Below are 14,241 nucleotides of genomic sequence, written 5' to 3' on the forward strand. Positions count from 1 at the left end.
AGCCTGCTGTGGTCCAGTTATACAAATACCTACAAACACTGGAGGGCTGAGTTGCTGAAGATACAGGAGGTAAAATAGTGGCTATTTTATTTTTGTTTATGGTTAGACAACCATTTTCATGTGAATATTTGATGTACCAAAGCAGAGTGCTGAAGTTGATTAAATACTGTATTTCTTACAGCAGCAAATACCTCTGGATTTTCTGCAGCCACTGAGACAGCCAAGTCAGTCAGTAGATGCTGAATGTGCAAAACAGACACATGGATTTGCTTTCATTGCTCTGTATTGCTGTGTAACATTTAGCTACCTTGCGATTTATTTGCCGACCTGTGCCTGTTGTTTGGCGATGCTTCTCCCACGTCGGAGTGCATATCCGTGGGCGCTTTTGATAAGGAATGTTGTTTGCGTGGCTTAGCCGTGCCCAATTAATAATAAAATCCAATTGTTAGATGCAACCACCCCCCTCCGAATCAAAACCAAACATGGATGTCTGCGCTCGCACCGACGCTTCATTCTTCTTCCTGACGCGGGAAAACGTTGCCAAACTGGCAGAGGTACGGGCCGGCAAATATCCTGCACGCCTCTCCAATGGTATGCCCTAAGACAGAATGTTACTGTTAAAATGACTGCACTTACTGTTATTAACTGTATACATGACAGCAAGCTATGCAGGACTAGCAGTAACCCTGTAGCAGGCCTATTATTACCCAGTTTTATTTCATAAATTAATAGATTGGTTTATTGCGTATTTCTCTCTCTTTTCACATGGTGATTTGCATCAAGTGAATTGTGACAGGAGTCATTAGACCTCAGGCCCTCCGGCAAGGGAGAAACAGAGATAGGGAAACAAGGTGGTTAGAGGGAGCATGCCTTGGACTACACAGTAGGCTACACCTACAGACTGGAATGGTTATTCACTCACTACTTCTTTGCTGATTTCCCTTGGGCTGGTCATTGCATGCCTCCTCTGGACTCATCTTTGTGTTTGCCAATCGTGAAATCTGACAAGTAAGAGTAATATTCAAGATATTGTTAACATAAATAAGTGCAGTATAATGACTTGCATGTTTAACACCTGAATTTTAATCATCCTTTCCCCGTTATCTACATTGAATATCTTCTCAGATTATGCTTTTACATTGCTGCAGACTACATTTACACATTTAGCAGTGAACATTTAGAAGTCTACACTCTATCCAGATGAAGAGAAGGACAAGAAGGCGTAGCCACTTAGACTATTAGGATGTTCCCTTATTTTGTTAGTTTGTCACTCACTGTTTACTAACTGAGGGTTGCACAGGTGCAGCTTGCATTTGTGACTGGAAGTTGTTTGAAAGTCACACACACACGCCCACACCACAGCAGCCTTGCATTTGTGACTGGAAGCTGTTTGAAAGTCACACACACACGCCCACACCACAGCAGCCTTGCATTTGTGACTGGAAGTTGTTTGAAAGTCACACACACACGCCCACACCACAGCAGCCTTGCATTTGTGACTGGAAGCTGTTTGAAAGTCACACACACACGCCCACACCACAGCAGCCTTGCATTTGTGACTGGAAGCTGTTTGAAAGTCACACACACACGCCCACACCACAGCAGCCTTGTATTTGTGACTGGAAGCTGTTTGAAAGTCACACACACACGCCCACACCACAGCAGCCTTGTATTTGGATGAAAGAAAAGCAGAGTACATTAAAATCTTGAATTTAGTAGCTTAGTCATTCAAGTCATTTCCCTTGTTTTTTATTAACAAAGCCCTGTCTCCACACATCTTGGAGTAGGTTTGCACTAACCAAACATAATGATTTATTACATCTGGAGCATCAAGATCACCAGTATTCTGAAGCATCAGGATGGGGCTGTACATAGGCTCCCTCTGGTGGCGAAATAGGAAAGCAGCCTGTTTTCCCAACGCACCTGGAGCCTTCCCCTAATTGAACACGTGCGCACGCAATCTGACACACATGTGAATGGCCTCACACTCCAGTTCGGTAGGTGGCGCTGTTGCGAGCCGACAATACAAATTTGAGGGAGAGAGACAGAGAGAGAGAATCACATTGTGAAGCAAAAATATCAGCCTGTTCTGGAATGCGTCACAGTGTAATGAGTTTGCTCCCAGTGAAGGAACACAACTGGGATTGTGGAGTTTTGGCTGGTGTTCAGTAAATGAGCCTGCACATTTGCTGTACTTAAATTGTGTTGTTTCTGTTATCACCCATGATGAATGTATCTTAAAACTATAACACAGTCATTGGGTGTGCTCCTGCACAGCTTATATGATTGTTATGTTCAGGTGGTTCCAGAGATATTCAACTCTTCTCCATCAGACCATCTGTAGTCCTATGCAGACATTTGTATGCACCGAATGGCCCTCATTATTCAAATGATTGTACTCTCAAAATCTGATAGTAAAGTAGACATGAGCTCATTTCCATTGTGAGGGGTTTATGATACATACCGCTTGTGGACTCTACCTGAAATCTTCTGTAGCTTCAGATTCTATCTCTATAGATGCATGTATCCCTTAGTGTCTTTGTGCCCACCCTGCTTCCCGGCTAGAACTGATGGTAATATGACACAACTGAGGTACGGTAATTAGCTATATCAAAGAGTTTCCCAGAGTCCCAACCGACCAGCACACCAAGGAAAGTAACACAACAGTTGGTATGAATAATTCAAGTTAAAGAAACAGCACAAAACATTTGGGCCTAATTCGTTTTCAAAGCTAAACATAAGTACCTTGTTTTCACTTCAATGGCTGATCTATCCAGGGCTTCTGAAACCACCTCAAAGCCTGGGTTTGTCTCAGAGTGTACAAACTAACAGAACCTTATTCAGGTCAGTGAGGAGAGAAGGAACGAGGGGATACTTGACAGAGTGAGCGAGGACAAAACTGGAAGAAGTAGGTAGCAGGGGTTGAGGGAAAATTAAGATGTAGCAGGGTTCAAGACTGAAGTAGAGGTACAGTATTTTTGGATATGTTGGCTAAAGATTTTAAAAAAGATTGAGTTACTGAGATCAGAGAGAACAGTGAAGGAAAGATAAGAAATAAATGGAGTTAATAAAATAAAATAAATAAATGGGGTTGTTCTTAGTTACCACAATCCCTGACGTCACCGTGACCCAATACTAAGTTAGTGCTGAGAAGGAAAGAAAGAGAGGCAGGGAAACAGAAACAGAGACAACAGGAAAAATGTCCCTTTTCGAAAGAACCTAAACATGAAATACACCTCCCACTGGGCACAAACGTCAATTCAACGTCTATTCCACATTGGTTCAACATAATTTAATTAAAAGTAAGTGGAAACAAAGTTGATTTGACCAGTGTGTGCCCAGTGGGCTTACTCTACTTTTCACGAATCCCTCCATGTCCTTTGTGCTCTCCTTCTCCTCGAGCATGTCCCTCCTCGTTCTCAGGTGGTAGACCTCTCCCTCTCTCTTTCTCTCTCTTCCTCTGTCTTTGAGTCTCTGTGTTCTGTAGAGTCCTAAAGGTGAGAAAGGAGCTCTAAAGATATACAATGACACTTCCTGTCTGTACCTCCTCAGAAAGTTTCAGAAGCAGATTCAGAAGTTACAATGTGTCATTGATTGAGTGCTGCACAATCAGAGGGATTGTAGGCAGATGTAGAGATGTAGAAAAAAGAGAGAGAGAGAAATTGTTTAGCATGCCAGATATATAGTTGAAATGTATTCAATTTTGAGTTTGCATCCCAATATTACACTTTATATACATCACAGGAGACTGAATTATAATGTTTATGAATTATGAAATTATGAAAAATATTAACATTCCACCCATGAACCCACAAGGTCATTTGACTGCAGGAAAGGGCTGAAGGGCTGCCAATAGAAATGGAGAGTACAGTACATACGAAGGGATAATGTGTTCACCAATAGGACATAACTCCTTCAGATTTGGGACAGAACATACAGTTGAAGTGGGAAGTTTACATACACCTTAGCCAAGTACATTTAAGCTCAGTTTTTCACAATTCCTGACTTTTAAATCTAGTAAAAACTCCCTGTCTTAAGTCAGTTAGGATCACCACTTAAGAATTATGACATTTCAGAATGATAGTAGAGAGAATGATTTCAGAAGTGTATATACACCAAATTAGTATTTGGTAGCATTGCCCTTAAATTGTTTAACTTGGGTCAAACGACTCGGGTAGCCTTCCACAAGCTGGGTGAATTTTGGCCCATTCCTCCTGACAGAGCTGGTGTAACTGAGTCAGGTTTGTAGGCCTCCTTGCTCACACATGCTTTTTCAGTTCTGCCCACAAATTGTCTATGTGATTGAGGTCAGGGCTTTGTGATGGCCACTCCAATACCTTGACTTTGTTGTTCTTAAGCCATTTTGCCACATATTTGGAAGTATGCTTGGGGTCATTGTCCATTTGGAAGACCCCATTTGCAACCAAGCTTTGACTTCCTGACTGATGTCTTGAGATGTTGCTTCAATATATCCACATAAATTTCCTTCCTCATGACGCCATCTATTTTGTGAAGTGCACCAGTCCCTCCTGCAGCAAAGCACCCCCACAACATGATGTGGCCACCCCCGTGCTTCACGGTTGGTATGGTGTTCTTCGGCTTGCAAGCCTCCCTCTTTTTCCTCAAAAAATAATGTAGGTCATTATGGCCAAACAGTTCTATTTTTGTTTCATCAGACCAGAGGACATTTCTCCAAAAAGTACGATCTTTGTCCCCATGTACAGTTCCAAACCGTAGTCTTGCTTTTTTGTGGCGGTTTGGAGCAGTGGCTTCTTCCTTGCTGAGTGGCCTTTCAGGTTATGTCGATATAGGACTTGTTTTACTGTGGATATAGATACTTTTGTACCCGTTTCCTCCAGCATCTTCACAAGGTCCTTTGCTGTTGTTCTGGGATTGATTCATCCACAGGTACACCTCCAATTGACTCAAATTATGTCAATTGGCCTATCAGAAGCTTCTAAAGCCATGACATAATTTTCCCACAGTCAATTTAGTGTTTGTAATCTTCTGACCCACTGGAATTGTGATACAGTGAAATAAGTGAAATCATCTGTCCGTAAACAATTGTTGGGAAAATGACTTGTGTCATGCACAAAGTAGATGTCCTAAACGACTTGCCAAAACTATAGTTTATTAACAAGAAATGTGTGGAGTGGTTGAAAAACAAGTTTTAATGACTCCAACCTAAGTGTATGTAAACTTACGACTTCAACGGTATGTTGTGCATTAAAACAGAATGTACCAGTGTCCATTTGATAATCAGGCCCTTGATGTTATACACAAGGGCCTTGTATAGGTTGTATAGGTTAGCATGTAAAGCATATGAAACAGATGGACAAGCCATTTGTTCTAGATGAAAACATCTGTTAGCCAGTGGCTAAAAGAGGAAAGTGAAGTTTTGCTGCTTTGAGAGAATGTATTCTATGAAGTGCTTCACTGTTTGACACTCACACACTGTCTCCATATATGGGTAAAACAACTGTGTTGGCCAGAGAACAGTGGTCTGGTTTATCTCATGCTTGTGTGTAAGCCAATTTAATACACGCACAGACACACACATACACACAAACAGTAGCCGATTCATACAGAAAGCCACTGTGTCAGTTTAAGAGCAGTTCTGTGTTTTCATGAAGCTCAAATAAACAAGGACATGTGAATCAAGACGTGAAGAGGAAGAGAAAATGACAGGACACAAAGAAGAAGTGAGAATGGATGCTATAGAAACAGGGGAGGACCATAGAGAAAGTCTTGCTTTCATGATGAAAGGATCATTTATTTCCTGTTTTATGTGTTGTAGAGTTCCCCTTCATTCATCCCTTCCTCTCGTTACTCACCCTGATGTTTGCCCTGGCACCACAGGGACGACAGCAGCAGGCATCGCCGTGGGAAACGTCTGTGCACCCTGCCCTAACGACCAGTGCCAATATGAATATACAGTTGCACAATATCCAGGGCAGGCAGGAGATACAGGAGTGATATACCACACAGCATCAAAGCTAAATGAAGGGTACAGAACACAACCAAATTCAGTCGTATCACTGTTTCAACACTTGAATTTAATGACAGCACAGGAGACAAATTGGACTAAAACAAAGCATTTACAAAAGCCAGAGTAATCTCTTTTACACTAGGTTGATTACACTGTACATGTCAAACACATGCACACTTTAGGGAAATAACCTAACTGAAACATATTGTGTGTGTGAAATAGTACAGCCTTGGAACCATGTACAATAACATTTACATTGCCTTCCAGGGAATGGAACTTTGTTGAGAATTTCAATAAGCATTTCTCTACGGCTGGCCATACTTTCCTCCTGGCTACCCCAACCCCGGCCAACAGCTCCGCACCCCCTGCAGCTACTTGCCCAAGCCTCCCCAGCTTCTCCTTCACCCAAATCCAGATATCATATGTTCTGAAAGAGTTGCAAAACCTGGACCCGTACAAATCAGCTGGGCTAGACAATCTGAACCCTCTCTTTGTAAAATGATCTGCCGCCATTGTTGCAATCCCTATTATCAGTCTGTTCAACCTCTCTTTCATATCGTCGTATCGAGATTCCTAAAGAGTGGAAAGCTGCCACGGTCATCCCCCTCTTCAAAGGGGGTGACACTCTAGACCCAAACTGTTACAGACCTATATCCATCCTGCCCTGCCTTTCCAAAGTCTTCGAAAGTCAAGTTAATAAACAGATCACTGACCATTTCGAATCCCACCATACCTTTTCCGCTGTGCAATCCGGTTTCCGAGCTGGTCATGGGTGCACCTCAGCCACGCTCAAGGTACTAAACGATATCATAACCACAATTGATAAAAAACAATACTGTGCAGCCGCCTTCATCGATCTGGCCAAGGCTTTCGACTCTGTCAATCACCGTATTCTTATCGGCAGACTTGGTTTCTCAAATGACTGCCTCGCCTGGTTCACCAACTACTTCTTTGATAGAGTTCAGTGTGTCAAATCGGAGGGCCTGTTGTCCGGACCTCTGGTAGTCTCTATGGGGGTACCACAGGGTTCAATTCTCGGGCCGACTCTTTTCTCTGTATATATCAATGATGTCGCTCTTGCTGAGGGTGATTCCTTGACCCACCTCTACATAGACCGACACCATTCTGTTTACATCTGACCCTTCTCTGGACACTGTGTTAACAAACCTCCAAACGAGCTTCAATGCCATACAACACTCCTTCCGTGGCCTCCAACTGCTCTTAACGCTTCTTAACGCTAATAAAACTAAATGCATGCTCTTTAACCGATCGCTGCCCCACCCACCCACCCAACTATCATCACTACTCTGGACAGTTCTGACTTAGAATATGTGGACAACTACAAATATCTAGGTGTCTGGATAGACTGTAAACTCTCCTTCCAGACTCATATTAAACATCTCTAATCCAAAATCAAATCTAGAATCGGCTTCCTATTTCGCAAACAAAGCCTCCTTCACTCATGCTGCCTAACACGGCCTTGTAAAACGGACTATCCTACCAATCCTTGACTTTGGCGATGTAATTGACAAAATAGCCTCCAGTACTCTACTCAGCAAACTGGATGCAGTCTATCATAGTGCCATCCTTTTTGTCATCAAAGCCCCATATACCACCCACCACTGCGACCTGTATGCTCTCGTTGGCTGGTCCTCGCTACATATTCGTCGCCAGACCCACTGGTTCCAGGTAATCTATAAGTCTTTGCTAGGTAAAGATCCGCTCACTGGTCACCATAACAACACCCACCCGTAGCACACGCTCCAGAAGGTATATCTCACTGGTCATCCCCAAAGCCAACACCTACCTTGGCCGCCTTTCCTTCCAGTTCTCTGCTACAATGGCTGGAACCAATTGCAAAAATCGCTGAAGTTGGAGACTTATATCTCCTTCACTAACTTTAAGCATCAGCTATCTGAGCAGCTCACCGATCGCTGCAGCTGTACACAGCCCATCTGTAAATAGCCCATCCAACTACCTACCTCATCCCATATTGTTTTTATTTACTTTTTTAGTTATTTTGCACACCAGTATTTCTACTTGCACATCATCATCTGCACATCTATCACTTCAGTGTTAATTTGCTAAATTGTAATTACTTCGCGACTATGGCCTATTTATTGCCTTACCTCCTAACTCAATTTGCACACACTGTATGTAGATTTTTCTATTGTAATTGAATGTACTTTTGTTTATTCCATGTGTAACTCTGTGTTGTTGTTTTTTGTCACACTGCCTTGCATTATCTTGGCTAGGTCGCAGTTGTAAATGAGAACTTGTTCTCAACTGGCCTACCTGGTTAAATAAAGGTGAAATAAAATACAAATATATATAAAACTATGTGCTACCGCTATACAGTACACAAACATGTTAATAACACACTCTTTCCTTTCTTCTCTCACAACAATGCCACGGTCATAGGTATGACACAAAAGCATCCATGGGATTATTTTTGTGTCATTACCCTTCTCTGGCCCCTCATTAGAAACCACTATATTATATTTATACTGGAGAGCACCCTGCTGTTTATGGATGTGATTGATGAGAAACCACCGCTAGTCTAAAACACCCAATCTGTGTCAGCATTCACTTACAATTAGAAGTACAATTGTGTGTGTGTCATCCGTAAACTTTGAATGGGACTAAAAATAGCCGTATAGGAGCTGGGACAGATTGGCTAAATTTACCAGCTCTTTGTCTCTTATAGCCAGAGAGGTGGGTGGGCGGGGTGTGTGGGGTATGATGACTCAGCAGCACATGACTCTACTCTGCGGTGGATAAGGAGGAAGAAATGGCTGGGCCACAGGACTGGGAGCATGTAGGTGGGGCCACAATGGTTTAGCCAGGCCTCCAAAGGGTGTTTCTGGCTGCTGTAACCTGTGGAGTAAGGGGCTTTTTGTTTGTGTGTACACTGCCCTTGTTCAGTTTGCAGGTTATATGACCCTCTGCCAAATACATATTTTCATGGAAAGTAATAGAGGCAGCCTTGAATTCTGTAGCCTATTCATGAGCTTTACTGGGCTTTACATATTAGAGCTTTTAGAGGACTGCATCTTAGGCACCATTGTTGATACTGTTTGTTACAACAACAACAAAAACTGAATATCTTCTTTGAGGCAAGTCTCCTAGCAGTGAAATGTAAAAATGTGGTAAACCTACAAAAACATTTACACCTCTCTCTCAAAATAGATTATGACTCAAATTTGAAGTAATGTTCTATTGGTGGCCGATTATCCCTTTCTGTGTACTGTACTCTCTATTTCTGACTTTCAACTTTCACAGAAATCAAACGCTCTGCCTCTCTCTCTGTACTTGGGATTGCACCTGGACGACGTCACCACCACTGAACTCCATAGCTGACAGGCTGCGAGAGAGCTGCGTGCGAATGCTTCCTTAAACACGCTGAAGATTCCCCGTGTAGCATACAAACAAGGGCAGAACATAATAAGTCAAAGCAAACTTGATCGGGACCCTTTTAAACGCTTTATAAAGGTAAGTCGACTCCCTAATATTTGAATAATTGAAACTCAATTGGAGGAAATCTTCAATATTTGACAAAATGACAGTAAAAGGACACGGTCGAATTGCACACTGACGTCACGATCGGGACGAGTTACTTTCGATAAAAGTGCTGAAGCGCATTGTTTTTTGTGATTTTTTTACAATCAAATCTTACAGTGGTTTAACGTTTTTTGTGTTGATACTTTGGGGCACTACTTAGTACCTACCACATCTGCTGATTGCTGAAAATGAGCAATCGGACAAGTTTGTTTACTACAAAATCACTGCGGGAAAGTTTTCGGTAACCTATGTGCGCTTCAAAGCAACAACAAAAAAACGATACATCGAACCGGGTCAAAACGAAGCTGTTGGTGGGTAACAAACATTGTGCTGTCAGATAATGATTTCCTCTCTGTTCATGTTACGTAAGCCATGTTCTGTGGGAATCCTTATTCATATACTTTCCTCGCCTTCTTTTGGTAGCCTCATTTTACGGGCTGTCAAATGTCGTTTTGGTTGTTTAGTAGGCTAATTCAATGCGCATTACGGACTCTCCGTTTTTGTGAGAATTAAGTTGATAAAAGTGAATCATCAATCAACTTTTGGTCATCCTCGTCTAGTTTAGATGTCTTCATGGGTCCGGGTGGACCCGATATACCCGAGACCTGACCCTGGCACGAATGGATTGGGGGCTGAAGAACACTAGCATGTCCCTCAGGTCTGGATCGGGTCCTGTAGCATATTTTATTTTACGCTAATAAGCTGAATTTCTTTACTTATAAAAGGCCTAGCCAACATATAAAACATATTCCTTAACCAGTAGAGCAACTTGGCTGATAAGAGGGAAAAAATGAATTGTCACTCTAGTCCAGTTGGGCCTGGTCTAGACCCAGACCCGTTAGGGTACAGGTCTAGGTTGAGTTGTTCTCTGCTCCAGTTGGGTCTGGTCTAGACCCAGACCCGTTAGGGTACGGGTCTAGGTTGAGTTCTCTGCTCCAGTTGGGTCTGGTCTAGACCCAGACCCGTTAGGCTACAGGTCTAGGTTGAGTTGTTCTCTGCTCCAGTTGGGTCTGGTCTAGACCCAGACCCGTTAGGCTACAGGTCTAGGTTGAGTTGTTCTCTGCTCCAGTTGGGTCTGGTCTAGACCCAGACCCGTTAGGCTACAGGTCTAGGTTGAGTTGTTCTCTGCTCCAGTTGGGTCCGGACCAGACCCAGACCCGTTAGGGTACGGGTCTAGGTTGAGTTGTTCTCTGCTCCAGTTGGGTCTGGTCTAGACCCAGACCCGTTAGGGTACAGGTCTAGGTTGAGTTGTTCTCTGCTCCAGTTGGGTCTGGTCTAGACCCAGACCCGTTAGGCTACGGGTCTAGGTTGAGTTGTTCTCTGCTCCAGTTGGGTCTGGTCTAGACCCAGACCCGTTAGGGTACAGGTCTAGGTTGAGTTGTTCTCTGCTCCAGTTGGGTTGGGGTCTCCATTTTTAAAAAGATGAGTAAATAAGTCTCTTTGGATAAAAGCGTCTGCTAAATGGCATTTATTATTATTATTATTATTATAAATATCGTTTGGTCTGATTGTCGTTCCGGTCCAAGTTTTTGGACACGTGAAGACCTGTAGTCTATTGAGTTCCCATGGGCCTTGAGCTGTAATATGGTCCCAAGGTATTCCGAACGGATTGTTATTTGTGTGGAAGGATCTGGCCCATTTCAGCTGCCACCAAAGTACATGATGTACACTATCATTTTTCTCTAGACTTTATGCCACAATGTTATTACTCTTCTATGTTACTGTGGTTACCACACACTCATGAGTCACTAGTGTTTGCTAGTGCCCCTTGTAATCTAGGAATTCTGCAAAACAAGCCCGCAACCACAAGTTGTCATTTACAGTCGTTGGTGTCAATCACCACACAATACAGTGGGTCTATGCAACCTAGAAATTAAAAGTTTGTGACCACTGGCCCAGTCTTTTTTTCAACATTTGTCTGTGCTCCCTACTGAGAGTAATAATAATATAATAATATAATATATGCCATTTAGCAGACGCTTTTATCGAAAGCGACTTACAGTCATGTGTGCATACATTCTACGTATGGGTGGTCCCGGGGATCGAACCCACTACCCTGGCGTTACAAGCGCCATGCTCTACCAACTGAGCTACAGAAGGACCATGCCAGGGACTCAAATCCTGCAGTGCCAGACGTGTCCCCCTGCTTAAGCCAGTACATGTCCAGGCCCGTCTGAAGTTTGCTAGAGAGCATTTGGCTGTATAGAAAGATGATAATAGATTTTACCAAATGTATTTATCTAATTTTATTTGTCATATGCGCTGAATACAACTAGTGTAGACTGGTTGTGAAATGCTGTGAAATGCTTGCTTATGAACACTTTCCAATGATGCAAAGTTTACAAATAAAATAGTTACACAAATAATTACATTAAATACACAAGAATGGAGCTTCAGCGAGTACCAGTACCAGATCATTGTTTAGAGGTATGAGGTATTTGAGGTAGAAATAGTGGGGCAAAAAAAGTATTTAGTCAGCCACCAATTGTGCAAGTTCTCCAACTTACAAAGATCATGAGAGAGGCCTGTAATTTTCATCATAAGTACACTTCAACTATGACAGACAAAATGAGAATCCAGAAAATCACATTGTAGGACTTTTAATGAATGTATTTCATGAATTTATTTGCAAATTATGGTGGAAAATAAGTATTTGCTCAATAACAAAAGTTTCTCAATACTTTGTTATATACCCTTTTGTTGGCAATGACAGAGGTCAAACGTTTTCTGTAAGTCTTCACAAGGTATTCACACACTGTTGCTGGTATTTTGGCCCATTCCTCCATGCAGATCTCCGCTAGAGCAGTGATGTTTTGGGGCTGTTGCTTGGCAACACCGACTTTCAACTCCCTCCAAAGATTTTCTTTGGGGTTGAGATCTGGAGACTGGCTAGGCCACTCCAGGACCTTGAAACGCTTCTTACGAAGCCACTCCTTCGTTGCCCGGGCGGTGTGTTTGGGATCATTGTCATGCTGAAAGACCCAGCCACATTTCATCTTCAATGCCCTTGCTGGTGGAAGGAGGTTGTCACTCAAAATCTCACGATACATGGCCCCATTCATTCTTTCCTTTACACGGATCAGTCGTCCTGGTCCCTTTGCAGAAAAACAGCCCCAAAGCATGATGTTTCCACCACCATGCTTCACAGTAGGTATGGTGTTCTTTGGATGCAACTCAGCATTCTTTGTCCTCCAAAACACGACGAGTTGGGTTTTTACCAAAAAGTTCTATTTTGGTTTCATCTGACCATATGACATTCTCCCAATCTTCTTCTGGATCATCCAAATGCTCTCTAGCAAACTTCAGACGGGCCTGGACATGTACTGGCTTAAGCAGGGGGACACGTCTGGCACTGCAGGATTTGAGTCCCTGGCGGCGTAGTGTGTTACTGATGGTAGGCTTTGTTACTTTGGTCCCAGCTCTCTGCAGGTCATTCACTAGGTCGTGTGGTTCTGGGATTTTTGCTCACTGTTTTTGTGATCATTTTGACCCCATGGGGTGAGATCTTGTGTGGAGCCCCAGATCGAGGGAGATTATCAGTGGTCTTGTATGTCTTCCATTTCCTAATAATTGCTCCCACAGTTGATTTATTCCAACCAAGCTGCTTACTACCTATTGCAGATTCAGTCTTCCCAGCCTGGTGCAGTTTACAATTTTGTTTCTGGTGTCCTTTGACAGCTCTTTGGTCTTGGCCATAGTGGAGTTTGGAGTGTGACTGTTTGAGGTTGTGGACAGGTGTATTTTATACTGATAACAAGTTCAAACAGGTGCCATTAATACAGGTAACGAGTGGAGGACAGAGGAGCCTCTTAAAGAAGAAGTTACAGGTCTGTGAGAGCCAGAAATCTTGCTTGTTTGTAGGTGACCAAATACTTATTTTCCACCATAATTTGCAAATAAATTCATAAAAATCCTACAATGTGATTTTCTGGATTTTCTCATTTTGTCTCTCATAGTTGAAGTGTACCTATGATGAAAATTACAGGCCTCGTCTTTTTAACTGGGAGAACTTGCACAATTGGTGGCTGACTAAATACTTTTTTGCCCAACTGTATGTGCATGAAGGCAATATAAAGTGTCTGATAAGGCATCAGGATAGATAATAGGGAGAGTTTTAAAAAAAAAAGAAAAGAAAGAGTAGCTGCAGAAAATGGTGAATGTGTTTGGGTGTGTCAATGTGCCATTCAAGGGATTTCCTATTTTTTAAATGTATTTCTTTTGAACCATTTTCTACATTGTAGAAACATATGGAATCATGTAGTAAGCAAAAAGTGTTTAAAAAAAGCTAGATATATTTTAGATTCTTCAAATTAGCCACCCATTGCCTTGATGACAGCTTTGCACACTCTTGGCATTCTCTCAACCAGCTTTTATGAGGAAGTCACCTGGAATGCATTTCAATTCACAGGTGTGCCTTAAGTTAACATGTGGGATTTCTTTCCTTCTTAATGTGTTTGAGCCAATCAGTTGTGTTGTGACAAGGTAGGGTTGGTATACAGAAGATGGCCCTATTTGGTAAAAGACCAAGTCCATATTATAGCAAGAACAGCTCAAATAAGCAAAGGGAAACGACAGTCCATCATTACTTTAAGACATGAAGGTCCATCAATACGGAACATTTTAAGAACTTTGAAAGTTTTTGCGACTGCACTTGAATAAACTATCAAGCGCTATTATGAAACCGGCTCTCA

General features: G+C 42.5%; 1 protein-coding gene across 2 annotated transcripts in view; it reads left to right on the forward strand.

Annotated features, from left to right (window-relative positions):
• The first annotated feature begins 9,314 nt into the window (after positions 1 to 9,314).
• Positions 9,315 to 14,241, forward strand: part of LOC124002983 (protein kinase C delta type-like) — a 37,778-nt gene continuing 32,851 nt past the window's right edge. Inside the window, exon 1 of one of the 2 annotated variants that reach the window (XM_046310861.1) lies at positions 9,315 to 9,481. The gene's annotated coding sequence lies outside the window, so the exon portion shown is untranslated. The remainder of the gene's footprint in view (positions 9,482 to 14,241) is intronic. The other variant, XM_046310860.1, reaches the window with a different exon arrangement.

The sequence above is a fragment of the Oncorhynchus gorbuscha genome, linkage group LG18 (assembly GCF_021184085.1).
Source record: "Oncorhynchus gorbuscha isolate QuinsamMale2020 ecotype Even-year linkage group LG18, OgorEven_v1.0, whole genome shotgun sequence".
In the NCBI taxonomy this organism is placed as follows: Eukaryota; Metazoa; Chordata; class Actinopteri; order Salmoniformes; family Salmonidae; genus Oncorhynchus; species Oncorhynchus gorbuscha.